Below are 16,244 nucleotides of genomic sequence, written 5' to 3' on the forward strand. Positions count from 1 at the left end.
TGTCACATGACCTGCATCCTGTCCCCATGCAATGGTCTGTAGATATCTTGGAAGTTACAAGCTAACACAGACAGTTACTTCAGCTGGACAGGGGAGAGGTTTTCTTCACACATGGGTGTGCAAGTTATTTCAGCCATGCACATGTACGAGGTGATGGATAATTTTCACTCCCCTTTTCTGCACCTTAGCTCTACTCTTTCCTGAAACACTGACCAGCGGTTCTGGTCTCTCATGACTTTTTGGAAAGACTGTACAGGTATTGCAAAGAGATTGTGTTCATGACCCCAAATGTAAGTGTTAGAAACAGCTTCTGGTCATTTACGAGGAGATAGTATCATACAACTGTTCACTGAACAAAGAGTAAATAGCACAAACCCATTGCACACAGTATGTGGAGCACTTCTGAAATACTTTTGAAAGCAAAAGCCATTAAGCAATAAAGTTACCACTGCTTCTTCCTGTAGAGATTCTATCAACTCTGCTGCTGGCTTTCAAAGTTTGATTTGTAATATTTGTATTACAGTGAAAAGTTTTGGCATAAAATTTACACATCTGTCCTGTAGTACACACATACCAATCCATTCTTTCCCCTCTGATTTCTTTCAGAGATGGTTTCTCAGGTTACAGTGTGTGATAAACTCAGGACAGACAGTTGCCAGACGGGGGGGGGAGGAGTCAGTCCCAGAGGGTTAAAAGGCCCTCCTCCTTATCAACTGAGAGGCAACTACAGGTCAAGCAGGTTCAGCTGAGAAAGGGTTACCAAGGTAGCAAATTAGAATCAGCTGAGGGGAGCTACCTGAGGGTAATTAGGATCAGCTGGTTACAACTTGGAGCTGCCTGAGACCTTTTTAAACCCCTTCCTGGGAGGAAGGAAGGGGGGGCGAAAGCAGAGAGAGAAGGAGCCTGGCTACCAGGAGTATTGGAGCAGCAAGCCTTCCCAGGCAGAGCAGCAGGACGCTCTCCTACAAGGCAGGGTAAAAATACTTTAATTAAGACTGGTGAGAAGACAGGGGACAGACTTCCCCTGAGTCCTAAAGGGGACTGCATTACCCTAGCCGGTCTCACCAGAGCTAAAAACAGCAGAGGCTGGGGAGACTGAGATGGGACTTTGCCACAAGTGGGACTTAAAATGTAGCATCTGTCATCTGGATTTCTTCAGAACCTGAAAAGATCCCTGTGTCTCAGCTCTCATTCAATCGCTTATCAGCAAACAAAAGTCTAGTAGCTCCTCTGTCCCTGGGTTAATAGCAGGTTCTGTTCTGTCAATCTGTAGCCAGTATCCAGGATGGTAACAGCCATTGGGATCAGTATATGAAATATTCATTCCCTGAGCTCTCACTGTCTAGTACATAGTGATCCCAGCACCTGCTATTCAGGCGCGATGAGGGTTTGCAGGAAGTGGATTTCAAAGTCAAATGCATGGGTATTCATGGAACTACATAATGAATGTGTATGTTCAACCCAATTCTTGGGCTGTTTGCTGTAGAGCTATATTGGGTTGACTATTGGGATGTTTATGTTATGGCTACATTAGGTTAAACCACAGAGCCAGGTGGGAAACAAGCAGGAAGGGAAGCAACAGCTGAAGAAAAGCCATTGCTCAGTAAGGAGTTCAGGAAAGTTGAGAGACCATACCAGACTACTAGCTGGAAAACGCCTAATTCTGGGCTCCAGCCACATTACACAGCTTGTTTTGCCAGTGCTGGGAGTCTGTCCGGAGGTGGGGCAGCTGTTGCTGAGAAGCTCTGCAGACTGACAGGCACAGACACCGCTGAGGAAGTGTGAAGGCCTTTGGCCTGTCTGGGTCCCCGTCAGAGAGGGAAGGTTTGGAGTCAAGCCTGCTGTTTGAGAACCCTCTTATTCTCCCATCTTACACTTTATTCCTACTGTTCATATTAAACTGTACTTTGGTTCAAGAAGGCTGGCTGGTCACTTGTCTCACCACTAGTCACAGACTCCCAGAGGGAAGAATCACAGGTACTGAACCCATTTGGACCAGTTAGGCAGGCACAGTCAACCAGCAATAGGCAATAGCCAGGGTGAAAGGGTTGTAGGTTTCCGCCCCATGAAAGGGAAATCAATGAGGACTCAGATCTGGCACTTGGAGACAAGAGATGGGGCAGAGATACAAGTAGCCCTGTAACTCTGAGGGGTCTCTACAGGGCAAAAACACTGGAGCCCTCAGCCAGTCAGGAAACAGACATACGCCCTTTTGGTCCTGTTACCACAGAGCAATACAACTCTGAATTCCTGCCTTCAGAGTCGAGCCAGAGAACCAAATCACTGTAAATTCATTTGCTGATTAAATTAAATTACCACAGAGCAACGCAGCTCTGAATTCTCTTGCCTTAAAAATTGAGCCGGAGAATAAAACTGTTGAAAATGTATTTGCTGATTAAATTTCCTGCATCAGCTAAACCTGAGGTGATTTGGGGTCAGTCCCAGAGCACGCGGCATCTCTAGAAATGGGACCCCTTGTGAAATCCTCACTCGGGGCATCAGGGTTTTAACACTCCAAGCTCACTTTGAATGTCACATTTCTTTATAGCTTGAATAACCCACCATGTACCATAGGCAGATGTAGGGGACGGGTTGACAAGCGACCTAGCGCTGCCTGCCCATCACTGAGTCCCTGTCACAGCCCAGCTGAGTTTGCTGCTGTAGCACAGAACATTCGCAAATGTAAACAGCTTTGAATTTTAAAGATACTGAAACATAGAATCATAGAATATCAGGGTTGGAAGGGACCTCAGGAGGTATCTAGTCCGACCCCGTGCTCAAAGCAGGACCAATCCCCAACTAAACCTGCGAACATACCCAATTCCTGCTAGACGAGGAGCCGCTGACACCAGAAGGATTCACCCTAAAGGACAATCGGTCATCAGAGAGGTAGCACAGGCGGCAGGCAGTATCCATTCAGACAGGGAGGCAACTGTCTTTATAAAGCATGTTTGCACATTCCCTTGGGGGCCACTTGGCCATGAGGGAACCTCAGCTGCTTGGCTTAGTGTGCACCAGCTTTAACCCCTGTCACAGCCAATGGAAAGCTGGAGGAGGCCAATTCACAGGGGATGTGTGGTGATCCTATCCACATGGACTGCAGTGCCAAGACTGCTACAGGCTCTATTCCTGGAATCCAGGCTTGTCATCACTCTTCGTATGATTTTGATTAGTCACATGGCTACCTCAGGGGAGTCCGAGGGTTAACGATGATGCTGGCACAGCTGTAATCTTTCTGAAATAAAATAAAGTGTAATAATAAATAAATAAATAAATAATCATGGTCATAATCATATTCATAATAATATAGGAACAGCTTTCTCCCCCACAACCCCCTCTCCCTGCATTAAACACCCAAGGTGCAGGCCAGGGAAGGGAGATTCCACATGCTCCATACATTGAAATTTCCCTTGGATCATTCCAGTAGGGGGATCCCATCTCTTCTTTCTGAGGAATTAAAAGGGGGACCCAGGATCCAGGGATCCCCAAAGTTAGGCACAGATCTCAGTGATCCACTAGTAGCTAGGCCTCCCCACCCAGAATCTCTGGGCCTCCACACCTGCTCTAGGAACCTCTCCAGCTCCCAGCTAGCACAGGCTCATCAGAGATGTGGTACCAGGGCCTGTCACAGTAGCCACTGCCCGCAGGACCTGCTGAAGGGGCCTTGTACAGGGTGGAGGGGGCTGCACAGAGATGGGAAGGCTGGTTAGAGTATCAGATGGGCACAATAGCCCAGCCACAGACTGGTCAGGAGGTTTCGACCTTTCAATTCCCTGAGTGCAGCAATAGACTCCGTCAGTGCAACCATCATTTATGTTATGAGGGAGAAGCAGATGAAAAGCCTCCAATTTCTCTTGGGGATCCAGGAAGCTGCAGGTAGGTAGCACAATGGCAGCTGAGCTCTCAGAGAAAAATGATCCATTTTCTATGGCAACTCACCCCAAATATTTGATGAAAAAGAGACATTTTAGTTTGGTTCAAAATTTTTCATGGGGGTAAATGTGTCTGTTTTCCAGCCTAGTTCTAGCTCAAAACATGAACCTCTGTCCCTTGTGCTACAGGACAACACCCCTAGGTGACAGCACTAGCCACCGCTCCCCTTATTAGCCTCCACACTCAGCAGGCCCTGGATATCTGCTAGGGTGGCTACACCAGCTCTATAGCAGAGGGAGCCCTTGGAAATGGCCTGTCTGCAGGAGCCCCTCAATCAGTGGAACAATTTAAGAACATAAGAGCTGCCTTATTGGGTCAGCCCAATGGTCCATCTACCCCAGTGTTCTGACAGTGACCCGTACAAATACTTCAGAAGGAATAAACAGAACAGGGCAATTATCAAGTGATCATAGAATCATAGAATCATAGAATCTCAGGGTTGGAAGGGACCTCAGAAGGTCATCTAGTCCAACCCCCTGCTCAAAGCAGGACCAAACCCAACTAAATCATCCCAGCCAGGGCTTTGTCAAGCCTGACCTTAAAAACCTCTAAGGAAGGAGATTCCACCACCTCCCTAGGTAACCCATTCCAGTGCTTCACCACCCTCCTAGTGAAAAAGTTTTTCCTAATGTCCAACCTAAACCTCCCACTCTGCAACTTGAGACCATTACTCCTTGTTCTGTCGTCTTCTACCACTGAGAACAGTCTAGATCCATCCTCTTTGGAACCCCTTTTCAGGTAGTTGAAAGCAGCTATCAAATCCCCCCTCATTCTTCTCTTCTGCAGACTAAACAATCCCAGTTCCCTCAGCCTCTCCTCATAAGTCATGTGCTCCAGCCCCCTAATCATTTTTGTTGCCCTCCGCTGGACTCTCTCCAATTTATCCACATCCTTCTTGTAGTGTGGGGCCATCCCCTGTCGCCTGCTTCCAGCTTCTGACAGTCAGAGGTTTAGAGATACCCAGACAATCACCATTGTGGAGAGTCCTGGGTACCCCATGTTGACAACAGGGGGTGCTACTACCCCTGAAATGGATCTTTACTGGCTCCCGTTGGAGCAGATTACTGTCATGCCAGTGAAAAAGGACCCCAGTAATTATTTTCAATGTGCAGCAGTTTATTGAGAAGGAATACACAAGCGGTAAAGGGTTATATTAAGCACATAGCTCCTATATTAGATATTAAGAGTTATACAATAAGAGCGATACATTCCCCTTATCAAGTCTCTTTGTCACAAACATACACAGACAGGCCCTGCACTAGCCTCACGCAGTTCGTACTTGGCAAACAGAAAAGATGGTTACCAACTTTATAGACGACGTCTTCTCTCTTTGTCTGTTCTTCTCAGCCTTCTGGTCTGTCGCAGATTCCCACGAAGTAAGGCCTCGGTTGCCTTGAGACCTGCTGGTTCACAGTCCTACTCGACCTACGGCGCAGAGTTTTGGCTATTCTGTCTAGCAGTGTTGCTTCTTCAAGCGTCAATCAAGGAATCCCAACAGTAATTTAATTTGCTTGATTTTTATACTCTTTTTCCTCAAAGGAGTCACATGTCTTAAAAGCATGCCCAGTGGGCGTGTGGTTACTAATTTTTACTTAATTAATACTTTAGGGGGAGACTGCAGAATGGTGCCAACTGAACATTACCCCACATTCACTCTCTTATCAATATTCACTTCAGCCCCCTGTGTGATGTCCTTCAACAGGGTCGAGTCAGCCCATGTGCCACTCCGGATGTTCTACACCTGTTGTTTGTTTTGAAATGGACATATTTGCTGACCCAAAGATCAGTATTGAGCATGCATGCAGCATGGAGCCTCTGGCATCTGCCTCATGCTAAGAGAAGGATTCCGCTCCCAGAATCCTCTTTCACAGTTCATTCATGTCAAGCCATGTTCTCACAACATTCATTCAGTATGGCCACAACAATTCCAGCACCATCCCAACACCCTACAGTGGCCTGGGCTCCCTGGGCAGCTCTTACCAGAGCCCAGATCTGGCCTGGCCGGGGGGCAGAGTCTCAGGTGAACTGGAGGAGCAGGGGGTAGTGCCCACTGGCAAGGGATGGGGCACAAGGCAGGGCCTCAGGGGAAGAGATGAGGCAGAGTGTGGGGCCTGATATTAAAAAGGGGAGCAGGGGGTGCAGCAAGCCTGAATCAACACTGACCACAGCTAGAAGGGCGGTGGGCTCCTGAGTAAAGGAGGAGGATGGAACCAGAGGGTAGGAAAGTCTGTGTTTTATAGAAGACAGAATTAATGTGACCCCAGAAAGGGGGCTCTGCTTTGATGTATTCCTGCCTGAGAGGAAGTCATTGTAAGGAACTTAGAGGGATGGGCAAGGCACCTGCAGGGCTACCTCAGGCCCCAAGGGGGCACTCTGGGGTGTAACCCGTGCTCAGGGCTTGGCCGGAGTGTGCTGTGCTCCTAGAAGCCGAAACTAACGGACAGAGGCCAGCCCAGCCCCTAGGCTGCTCTAAATGCCACTGAGGCAGAAGGAGAACAAGTCAGAGAATCAAACCACTGTAAATAGCTCCGTGGCATCTCCACTCTCTGCAGCACAGATGGCTGGAAGGCTGGTCCTGTGTTCTGGGCACTGCTCTGTGACTCAGGAGAGCTGGGTTTGATTCCCTTACTGTATGTGACCATGAGCAAGCCATTGGCTGCCTCTGAGCCTTTGCACAAGTGCATAATAGTCCTGCCCTGCCTCAGAGGAGTGGTGGGAGGATAAATACATTCAAGATGCTCAAATACCCTAAGATCAGGGCTGTGTCAGGGTCCCACAGAGCAACACCTCTGACATTTGTCTATAAAAGGCCTCTGACCCCAGCCTCCTGTGACAGCTGCTTCTGGGAAGCCCCGTGACTCCAGCACGGTGGTGTCTGTGGCAGCTGTGGGGGTGCTCGGGGGTGACAGTGAGGGGTAGGTAGTGAATTTCTGAGGAGAGTGTTGGAGTGTCATGGGGACGCTGAGCGGTTCAGCACAGTCACCGGCCCAGTGTTTGCAAGTCATTGAGGCTGAATGAGTCAAACTGCCAAACAATGCAGCAATAGCCATAGGGCCCTCATTTTGGATGTCTGGTGGGGAGAAAGCAGTCTGAGGGCAAAGGTCAGCTTCACACCTTGGCCCGGTAACATAGACATGACATGGCTGAGCATTATGGTGACAGGACCCAGGCTGACACAGGTTTCAGCACAGGCTGCTTCCACAGAAAGTGGCAAACAGATGGGAAGATGCTCTCAGAGACACTGGGAAACTAGGCTGGGTCCCAAGAGCTGCTTGGCCTCCCAAAAGAATGTAAGTTGGGCCACTTCTGTTCCTCTATCTCCAGAGCAAAGCCTGTCTAACTTAGCCTGTAGTGAGACGTCAGCTAGATGAGTGTAGACATGTGACAGCTTTCTGTTATTTCAAAATCATTTTCTCTAATACTTTATGCTATTTGCAAATGAACCTATCAATTTTAAGGAGGTTGGGGGTGACTGTATAGCTCTGGTCATAAGCACCAGGAGGGAAGAGACTGAGGTGTCCAGTCGCATCTGTTTGGTGATAAGCATTTAGCATAGATGGGGTGTTGTTCCCAGCTCGAAGATTGGGACAATTAAGAACATAAGAATGGCCATACTGAGTCAGACCAATGTTCCATATAATCCAGTATCCTTTCTTCTGAAAGTGGGCAATGCCAGGTGCCCCAGAGGGAATGAACAGAACAGGCAATCATCAAGTGATCCATCCTGTGTCACACATTCCCAGCTTCTGGCAAACAGAGGTTGGGGACATCATCCCTGTCCATCCTGGTTAATAGCCATTGATTGACCTATCCTCCATGGATTTATCTAGTTCTTTTTTGAACCCTGTTATAGTATTTTGGCACCTTATAGACTAACAGACGTTTTGGAGCATGAGCTTTCGTGGGTGAATACCCACTTCGTCGGATGCACCCACAAAAGCTCATGCTCCAAAACGTCTGTTAGTCTATAAGGTGCCACAAGACTCTTTGCTGCTTTTACAGATCCAGAATAACACGGCTATCCCTCTGATACTTGTTATAGTCTTGGCCTTCACAACATCCTCTGGCAAGGAGTTCCACAGGTTGACTGTGTGTTGTGTGAAGAAATACTTCCTTTTCTTTCTTTAAACCTGCTGCCTATTAATTTAATGTGGTGATCCATAATTCTTATGCAAAGGAGTAAATAACACTTCCTTATTGACCTTCTCCACACCTGTCATAACTAAATTGTGAAATTCCACTTAAGGTTTTATTCAGACAATTCCGATTTTTCTTGGCCAGAGTCTATCCTTGTTGAGTGCCTATCAGCATTCAGTTGCATCCAAGATAACGATCCACTCAACATAATGATTAATTGATTCATAGAATTTAAAACTAGAAGGGACCGTTAGGTCATCTAGTCTGACCTCCTGCAGAATTTCACCCCGTAACCTCCGTTTTGAGTCTAATGATGTGGGTTTGACTAACGCATAACATTTGTTCCTCAAAAGGGTATCTTCCAGGAAGGCATCCAGTCTTGGATTGGAGTTATCAGGAGAATCCATCACCTCTACTGGGAGGTTTTTTTTGACTGGTTAAGCACCCTCGCTGTTAAAAAATGTGTGCCTCATTTCCAAATTTAGTTAGTCTGGTTTCAGTTTCCAGCCATTGGTTCTTGTTATAGGTAGATTAAAGATCCCATTATTACCCAGTATTTTGTCCCCATGAAAGTGCTTGTACATTGTCATCAACTCTCCTCTCCGTCCTCTCTACTTATTCTCACTACAGCCCAGTTTCTACAGCCAGAGAAGGCTGAATCACCTGGGTTTAATAGTCAGTCCCAGGATGTGAGCCACTGATGGGATATGGCTGTGAACAAGGCAAATGAGATCCTAGCATGTGTCATGTGAGATAGGAACAGATTAATATCCTTATACCAGGCACTGGTGAGATCTCCTGTGGCAAACTGTGTAAAATTCTGGTCACTCCTATTCCAGAAAGAAGAATTCAGACTGGAACAGGTGAAGGACTACTAAGGTGGTCAGGGCAATGGAGGGCCTGGCTTTGGAGGAGACTGAAGGAGCTAGGCTGGTTTTAACAAACAAAAGGCAGGCTGTGCGGGGAGCGGATTGCTCTATAAATGCATGGTGGGGAGGAGGGTTGCGAGCACCAGGGAGGGAGACAAGCTCCTGAAGCTGAAGGACAGAGTTAACAAAAGACCAAATGGGGAGAAGCTGGCCAGAAGTTAACTGAGGCTGGAAAGTGTGACAAGCTAGGAATGTTCTTAATGTTTTCTCTGACTACTGTGTTGGTGCCTCAGTGTCCCCTATGCAGTTCTTAAGTATCTAGCAGAGCAAAGGGCTAGTGTGCCTAAATGCCTGTCTCCTAGCAACTGATGGCCTGGGCCCCTCCCCTGCAAAGGTGCCAACTGAAGGTGTTGGAGACAAAGAGGTCAGGTGACCTCCTGTCCCGGGAAAGGAACTGAGCAGAGAAGGAGGGGCTGGAAGGGTTTTTCAGTCTGGAGCTGGCTGGGGACCAGGAGTGAAGTACAGACATGGGGGTCTAGCTCACTGCCTCCCAGAATGGACCCGGCCGAGGGGTCCGGTTCACAGTACCTACAAGCTCTGTTTTAGATCGTGTTCCTGTCATCGAATAAACCGCTGCTTTACTGGCTGGCTGAGAGTCATGTCTGACTGCAAAGTGGGGGGGCAGGACCAGTGGCCCCAGGACCCCGCTGGGGCGGACTCGCTGTGGGAAGCGCACGGAGGGGCAGAGGATGCTGAATGCTCCAAAGAGAGACCCAGGAGGTGAAGACGTGTGAGCTTCTTGCCCTGCAGACAGTCTGCTCCAAGGAGAGGAGGCTCCTCATAGTCGGGACTGGGTTTGTGGGGTGCAGTTCCAGAGCCTCGCCCGGGGACTTTGTGACAGATAGCAGTAGGAGTTTTCTGACCATCTCAAGTGGGAGGTTCTGGAACAGGCTCCCAACAGGAGCAGTGGGGGACAAACAACCCAGCTGGTTTTAAGATGGAGCTTGACAGGTTTATGCACCGGATGATATACCGTGGTCACTTGCCATAGCTGGGGTCTGGGTTGATGGACCCAGGAGGTCCTTTACAGGCCTATGTCCCTCTGGGTCACAGTAGCCAATTTTGAGAAACAACGGGCACTGATGTGCACTTGCTTCTCAAGCCCTGCTTTGTGTCCTGGCTGATGGGTTAGTCCCTCACTAGATCCAGGAGAAAGCACGACTCAGCGTTATCATCTGGAAAAGGAATTGTTCTTGGGCTCCTGTTTCATGCTATCACAAGAGTGTAATTCCCTGAGTTTCTGGTAATCTCAGCATGCTGAGCTGTCAGCTGCCCCCACCTCAGCCACTAGCCCCAGAGAGGAAGGATGGAACTCAGAGGAACTGTCTTCAGTTTGAGGCTCCTCCACAGACGTCTTCTGTGACCTTGGGCAACTCACTTAGTCCCTCTATGCCTCTTCACAATTTTTTTTTAATACTGCTCAATGTAAAGGTGTACATGTAGGAACAAGGGGTGCAGGCCATCCTTACCAAATGGGCAACGCAATCCTGGGAAGCACTGACTCTGAAATGGACATGGGGGTCATACTGGATAATCAGCTGAACATGAGCTCCCAAAGCGAGTCCATGGCCAAAAAACGTACTGCAATCTGGGACGTACAACCAGGGGAATCTTGATCAGGAGCAGAGAGGTTATTTTACATCTGTCTTTGGCATTGGTGAGACCACTGCTGGAATATTGTGTCCAGCTCTGGTGTCTACAGTTAAAGAAGGATGTTGATAAATTGGAGAAGGTTCGGAGAAGAGCTACAAGAATGATTAAAGGATTAGAAAACCTGCCTTAGAGTGATAAAGTAAAGGAGCTCAATCTATTTTGTTTAACAAAGGGAAGACTATGAGATGACTTGATCACAGTCTGTAAGTACCCGCATGAGGAACAAACATTTAACAATGGGCTCTTCAGTCTAGCAGAGAAAGTTATAACAGGATCCAATGGCTGGAAGCTGAAGCTTGACAATTTCAGACTGGAATTTTAACAATGAGGGTAATTAACCATTGGACAATTACCAAGGGCCATGGTAGATTCTCCATCACTGATAATTGTTAAATCAAGGCAGGATGTTTTTCTAACAGCTCTGTTCTGGAACTTACTTTGGGGCAGGTTTCTGGCCTCCGCTATACAGGCTGTCAGACTAGGTGATCACAGTGGTGCCTTCTGGTCTTGGGATCTGCCCACTGGTGTTAGTAGCACGGCCCTGCCGCACGGGGTGTTGTACTGATAAACATGTTACAGATTGCGAGGTGCTCAGACACTAGAATAATTGGGAGGTTGTGAAGGCTAGGACTATAATAACGTTTAAAAGATAACTGGATAAATTCATGGTAGTTAAGTCCATAAATGGCTATTAGCCAGGATGGGTAAGGAATGGTGTCCCTAGCTTCTGTTTGTCAGAGGATGGAGATGGATGGCAGGAGAGAGATCACTTGATCATTGCCTGTTAGATTCACTCCCTCTGGGGCACCTGGCATTGGCCACTGTCGGTAGACAGATACTGGGCTAGATGGACCTTTGGTCTGACCCGGTACGGATGTTCTTATGTTCTTATGGACCAGAGCTAAGTGCTTTAGGGAGATTTCAGCTCTGTGTGCCTCATAAGGGTGATTTGGGGCACTGGGTGGAGAACCTGAATTCTTCCCAACACCTCTTGGTGATGAGGCCTGTCATTAGCACGGCCCCCTTAAACGAGGGAGTTCTGGGCCCCTCCTGCAGCTTGGCAGTCAGAGGGGGAATCAGGACATGCTTTCAGAGAGTGAAGGATCTGGAAAGTGTTCTCTGGCCAAACAGAGCCCTGTTGGGCTTCCCGTTGGTCTGATCCTGACTTCCACCTGCTCCATGAGCACTGAGAGCTGCTCTAGCGCTGGAGATAGACCTCACATCCTGCGTCCAAATTTCCATCATCACCGAGTTTGGGGACAGCTGGATCTGAGGGAGCGGATTTGTTTGTGTCCAATAGAGAGCTAGCAAGAGGCACTTGGAGTGGGGAGCTATTGCCTCTCAGATGCTCCCGGGAGTGGGGTGTAATTTTCCCAGGTTACTGGGTGGGGCTCAAGCTGCTTGTGTACTGTATTGTATTGTTGAAATGGAACCCCCGGAGCAGTGGTTCTCAAACTTTCATGCTGGTGACCCCTTTCACATAGCAAGCCCCTGAGTGTGACCCCCCCCTTATAAATTAAAAACACTTTTAAATATATTTAACACCATTATAAATGCTGGAGACAAAGCTGGGCTTGGGGTAGAAGCTGACCGGTCATATCATAACCTTGCAACCCCCTGAGGGGGGTCTCGAACCCCAGTTTGAGAACCACTGCCCTAGAGACTGAACCAAGCCCTGGTTACTGCCGGCTCCACCTGGCTGAAGAGTGACACCTGTCAAGCTCCATTTTAAAACCTCCCTCCTCGTATGGTCAGAAACCTCCTTCTCCTTTCCAGCCTCAGTTTAGTTCCTGGACAGTTTCTCCCCATTTATTCTTGTGCCAAAACTTCAGCTTCAGGAGCTCGTCACCCTCCCTAGTGTTAACTCCTTTCCCCCCTCAATGTATTTATAGAGCAATCTGATCCCACTGCAGCCTCCACTGTTTTAGGCTAAACCAGGCAAGCTCTTCCAGTCTCATCCTAAGACAGGCTGTGCATTGGCCTGACCATCCAAGAAGCCCTACTCGGCTCCTTTCCAGTCTGAATTCTTCTTTATGGAATATGTAGGACCAAAATTTTACACAGTTTTCCAGAGGAGGTTTCACCAGTGCCTTGTATAAGGATATTAATATTTCCCTATCTCACCTGACACATTCTAGGATCTCATTTGCTTTGTTCACAGCTGTATCATATTGGTGGCTCACAGTCATCCTGAGATCGACTAATACAGCCAGGTCTTTCTCCTCCTCTATCCTTTCCAACTTACCTTTCATGTATAAACTGGGGCGTAGTGAGTAGAAGTAGGGAAGACTGAGAACTGACTTGATGACTCTGTACAAGCACTTTCACAGAAATGAAATACCAGCTACTAATGGGGTCTTCCGTCGATAAGGGAAAGATATAACAAAGACCAATGGTAGGAAACTGAAGCCAGAAAAATGAAATTTGGAAATGAGACTTACATTTTTAACAGCGAGGGTGCTTAAACAGTGGAACAAACTTCCATGGGAGGTGGTGGATTATCCTGATACCTCCAAACCAAGACTGGATGCCTTCCTGGAAAATATGCTTTAGATGAACACAAATTATGTGTTAATCAAACACAAGTCAGAACGGGGGTAAATTAGTATCCTTCCCCCACTGCACTGTCCTTCTGCATCAGTTGTCTCGCCCATTCCTCTAGGGCTTAAACCCCATCCGAACTTCTCTCTACAGAGTGGAGCTCATGTTGTATCAGATGCAAGGGTCTGGCATGGAATAGGTGGCTGGAGCTGGGTGATGAACTAACCCTTTACTTGATGAACATCCTGATTATTCTCGTACGAAGGTGTTTGCTTTTCACACAGTACACAATTGGGTTCAACAAGGGAGGGAGCAGCAAGGAGATGTAGCCCATAAGACTCTGAAGTATGGGAGAAGAGCTCTTTCCGAATCTGTATATCACAGACAAAAAGATGTCTGGTGTATAGAATATAAGGACGGCACAGAGGTGGGAGACACAGGTGTTAAGGGCCCTGAGGCACTCAGCGTTGGACGCGATGCTCAGCACTGTTTTGAGGATCATTACATAAGAGAGGAAGATGAGCAGAGAGTCCAACCCCATTGTTAAGAGTTTAGTAAACAAGCCATAGATATTGTTGACTCTGATATCTGAACAAGCCATCTTCATGACCTCCTGGTGCATGCAATAAGAATGGGAGAGGACATTCACTCGACAGTATCTGAACTGTTTCAGGAGAATGGTGAGTGGGAGCATTACGGCCACCCCTCTTAGAACACACACTAGTCCCATCTTGGCTATTTTCGGCAGTGTTAAGATGGAGGCATATCTCAGCGGGTCACGGATAGCGATGAAGCGGTCAAATGCCATCAACAAGAGCACGGAGGATTCAATGCATTGAAGTGAGTGGATAAAGAACAACTGGGCAAAACAGGCATCAAAGCTGATCTCCCTGGAGTTAAACAAGTATATACCCAGTATCGTCGGCATGGTGGCTATCGATAAGCCAAGGTCTGTGATGCCCAACATGGAAAGGAAAATGTACATGGGCTCATGGAGTCTTGGATCTGTTTTTATAATGAACAGAATGACCGAATTTCCTAATATTGAAATACCATACGTTAAGCAGAAGGGAAGAGAGATCCAGACATTTTTGATGTCTTCCTGCCCAGGTATCCCAGTGAGAAGGAACACTGCAGATGTGAATTTGGTGTCATTGACAGCTGACATAATGTAATGGGCAGAGCCAAGGAGTTTTGAAATTTCCTTCCTGAAAGGAAAAAGAACAGGAAACGAGATGATATTTAACGAGACATCTTTCTGCTCTCAGTGCAAGTCTAGAGACTCTCGGGAGCTAAAGGAAAATCAGCAAAAACACCACCGATAGCAAGATAGGCGTTCCCAGATGGGATCAGACCTGCAGTCCATCGAGCTCAGTATTCTCTAGCCAGTTCCACATGTTTCAGAGGAAGGTGGAAGAAGCCCTGCAATAGGCACCTATTACATAACCTGCCCCCAAAGTTTTCCCCGGACAACCACTAGTTAGAGATATTTTGTGGTGTAAATCAGGAAGGTTTAGCCCTTCCAAGAGTTTTTAAAACAGTCCTCACTAGTGTAATTTGATTATCTGGTTACCCATATAAACATCCAGTCCCTCTTTCAATCCTGCTGAGCTCTTAACCCCATTGATACCTTGTAGCTGGGAGTTCCGCAGCCTGCTTGAGTACCGTGTGATTTTACAATTGTGACCTTTGCACAGACACCCTTTCTGGCCCTCCACTTCTGAGTGTGGCCCATTGTACCATGACATGTTTACAAACACATGGCAAGTGCATGGTGAAAACTATCATTGTATTTGTGCTGCACTGAAGATATTTATTAACGTGTTTCATTGCCTCATTATATATATTATATTATATATAATGAGGCAATGAAACACGTTAATAAATATCTTCAATTATAATATCTATTATATTATATTATATTATATTATATTATATATAATGAGGCAATAAAACACTTTAATAAATATCTTCAATTATAATATCTATTATATTTATTATATTATATTATATTATATTATATTATATTATATTATATTATATTATATATAATGAGGCAATGAAACACGTTAATAAATATCTTCAATTATATTATATTATATTATATTATATTATATTATATTATATTATATTATATTATATATAATGAGGCAATGAAACACGTCAATAAATATCTTCAATGCAGCACAAATACAATGATTGTTTTCACCATGCACTTGCCATGTGTTTGTACACATGTCATGGTACAATGGGCCACACTCAGAAGTGGAGGGCCAGAAAGGGTGTCTGTGCAAAGGTCACAATTGTAAAATCACACGGTGCTCAAGCAGGCTGCAAACTCCCAGCTACAAGGTATCAATGGGGTTAAGAGCTCAGCAGGATTCTCCACTGGATATATATATTCTCCACTCCTGAGAGTCCAAATTATGCCACTGCCTCTTTGCAGCACATGGGATAAATTCCCAAGTCCACGTTCTGAATTCACTAACATTAACTTCAGCTGCGTCACTCCAGATTTACATGTGTAAATTTGATAAGAACCAGGCTCTATTCATGTATCCTAAACAAATGCTCCCAGTGATAGACTCTGACCCCCAAGAATGCCTCCAGGAGAAGCCTGGCCAATGTTGACTGAATCCAGAGAGTTTGATCATCCTACAGGTTTCTCTTCATCTTCCCAGGAACTGCTCCCTCTCCCCGTGGAAGGGTCTGTAGCTATCTGCAAAGATACAAGCTGACATGGACAGTTACTTCATCTGGGCAGGGGAGGGACTGGCATCACAAATGTGTGAATAGTGCAAACAATAGGTTTTGCACTAATATCCTGTTCAGTGTGCAAGTTCCTTCAGCCATGCTTGTGTAACAGCTAATGATGTAAATTGCATACAACCACGATTATACTCCCCTTTCCTGCACTTCTGCTCTACTCTTTGCTTAAACAAAGACTAATAGACTTTTTCTCAGGACTTTTTGGAAAGTCGTGTGCAGGTGTAGCAGAGATATTTTGTTCATGACCTTGATTAGAAACAGCTTCTGGTCAGTTACCAGGAG

At 46.6% G+C, this 16,244-nt stretch overlaps 1 pseudogene; it reads right to left on the reverse strand.

Moving 5' to 3' along the window:
• Positions 1 to 13,422: 13,422 nt before the first annotated feature.
• On the reverse strand, positions 13,423 to 15,866 carry LOC120395380 (annotated as a pseudogene).
• Positions 15,867 to 16,244: the final 378 nt, after the last annotated feature.

Source organism: Mauremys reevesii, linkage group 1 (assembly GCF_016161935.1).
Source record: "Mauremys reevesii isolate NIE-2019 linkage group 1, ASM1616193v1, whole genome shotgun sequence".
NCBI classification, from domain to species: Eukaryota; Metazoa; Chordata; order Testudines; family Geoemydidae; genus Mauremys; species Mauremys reevesii.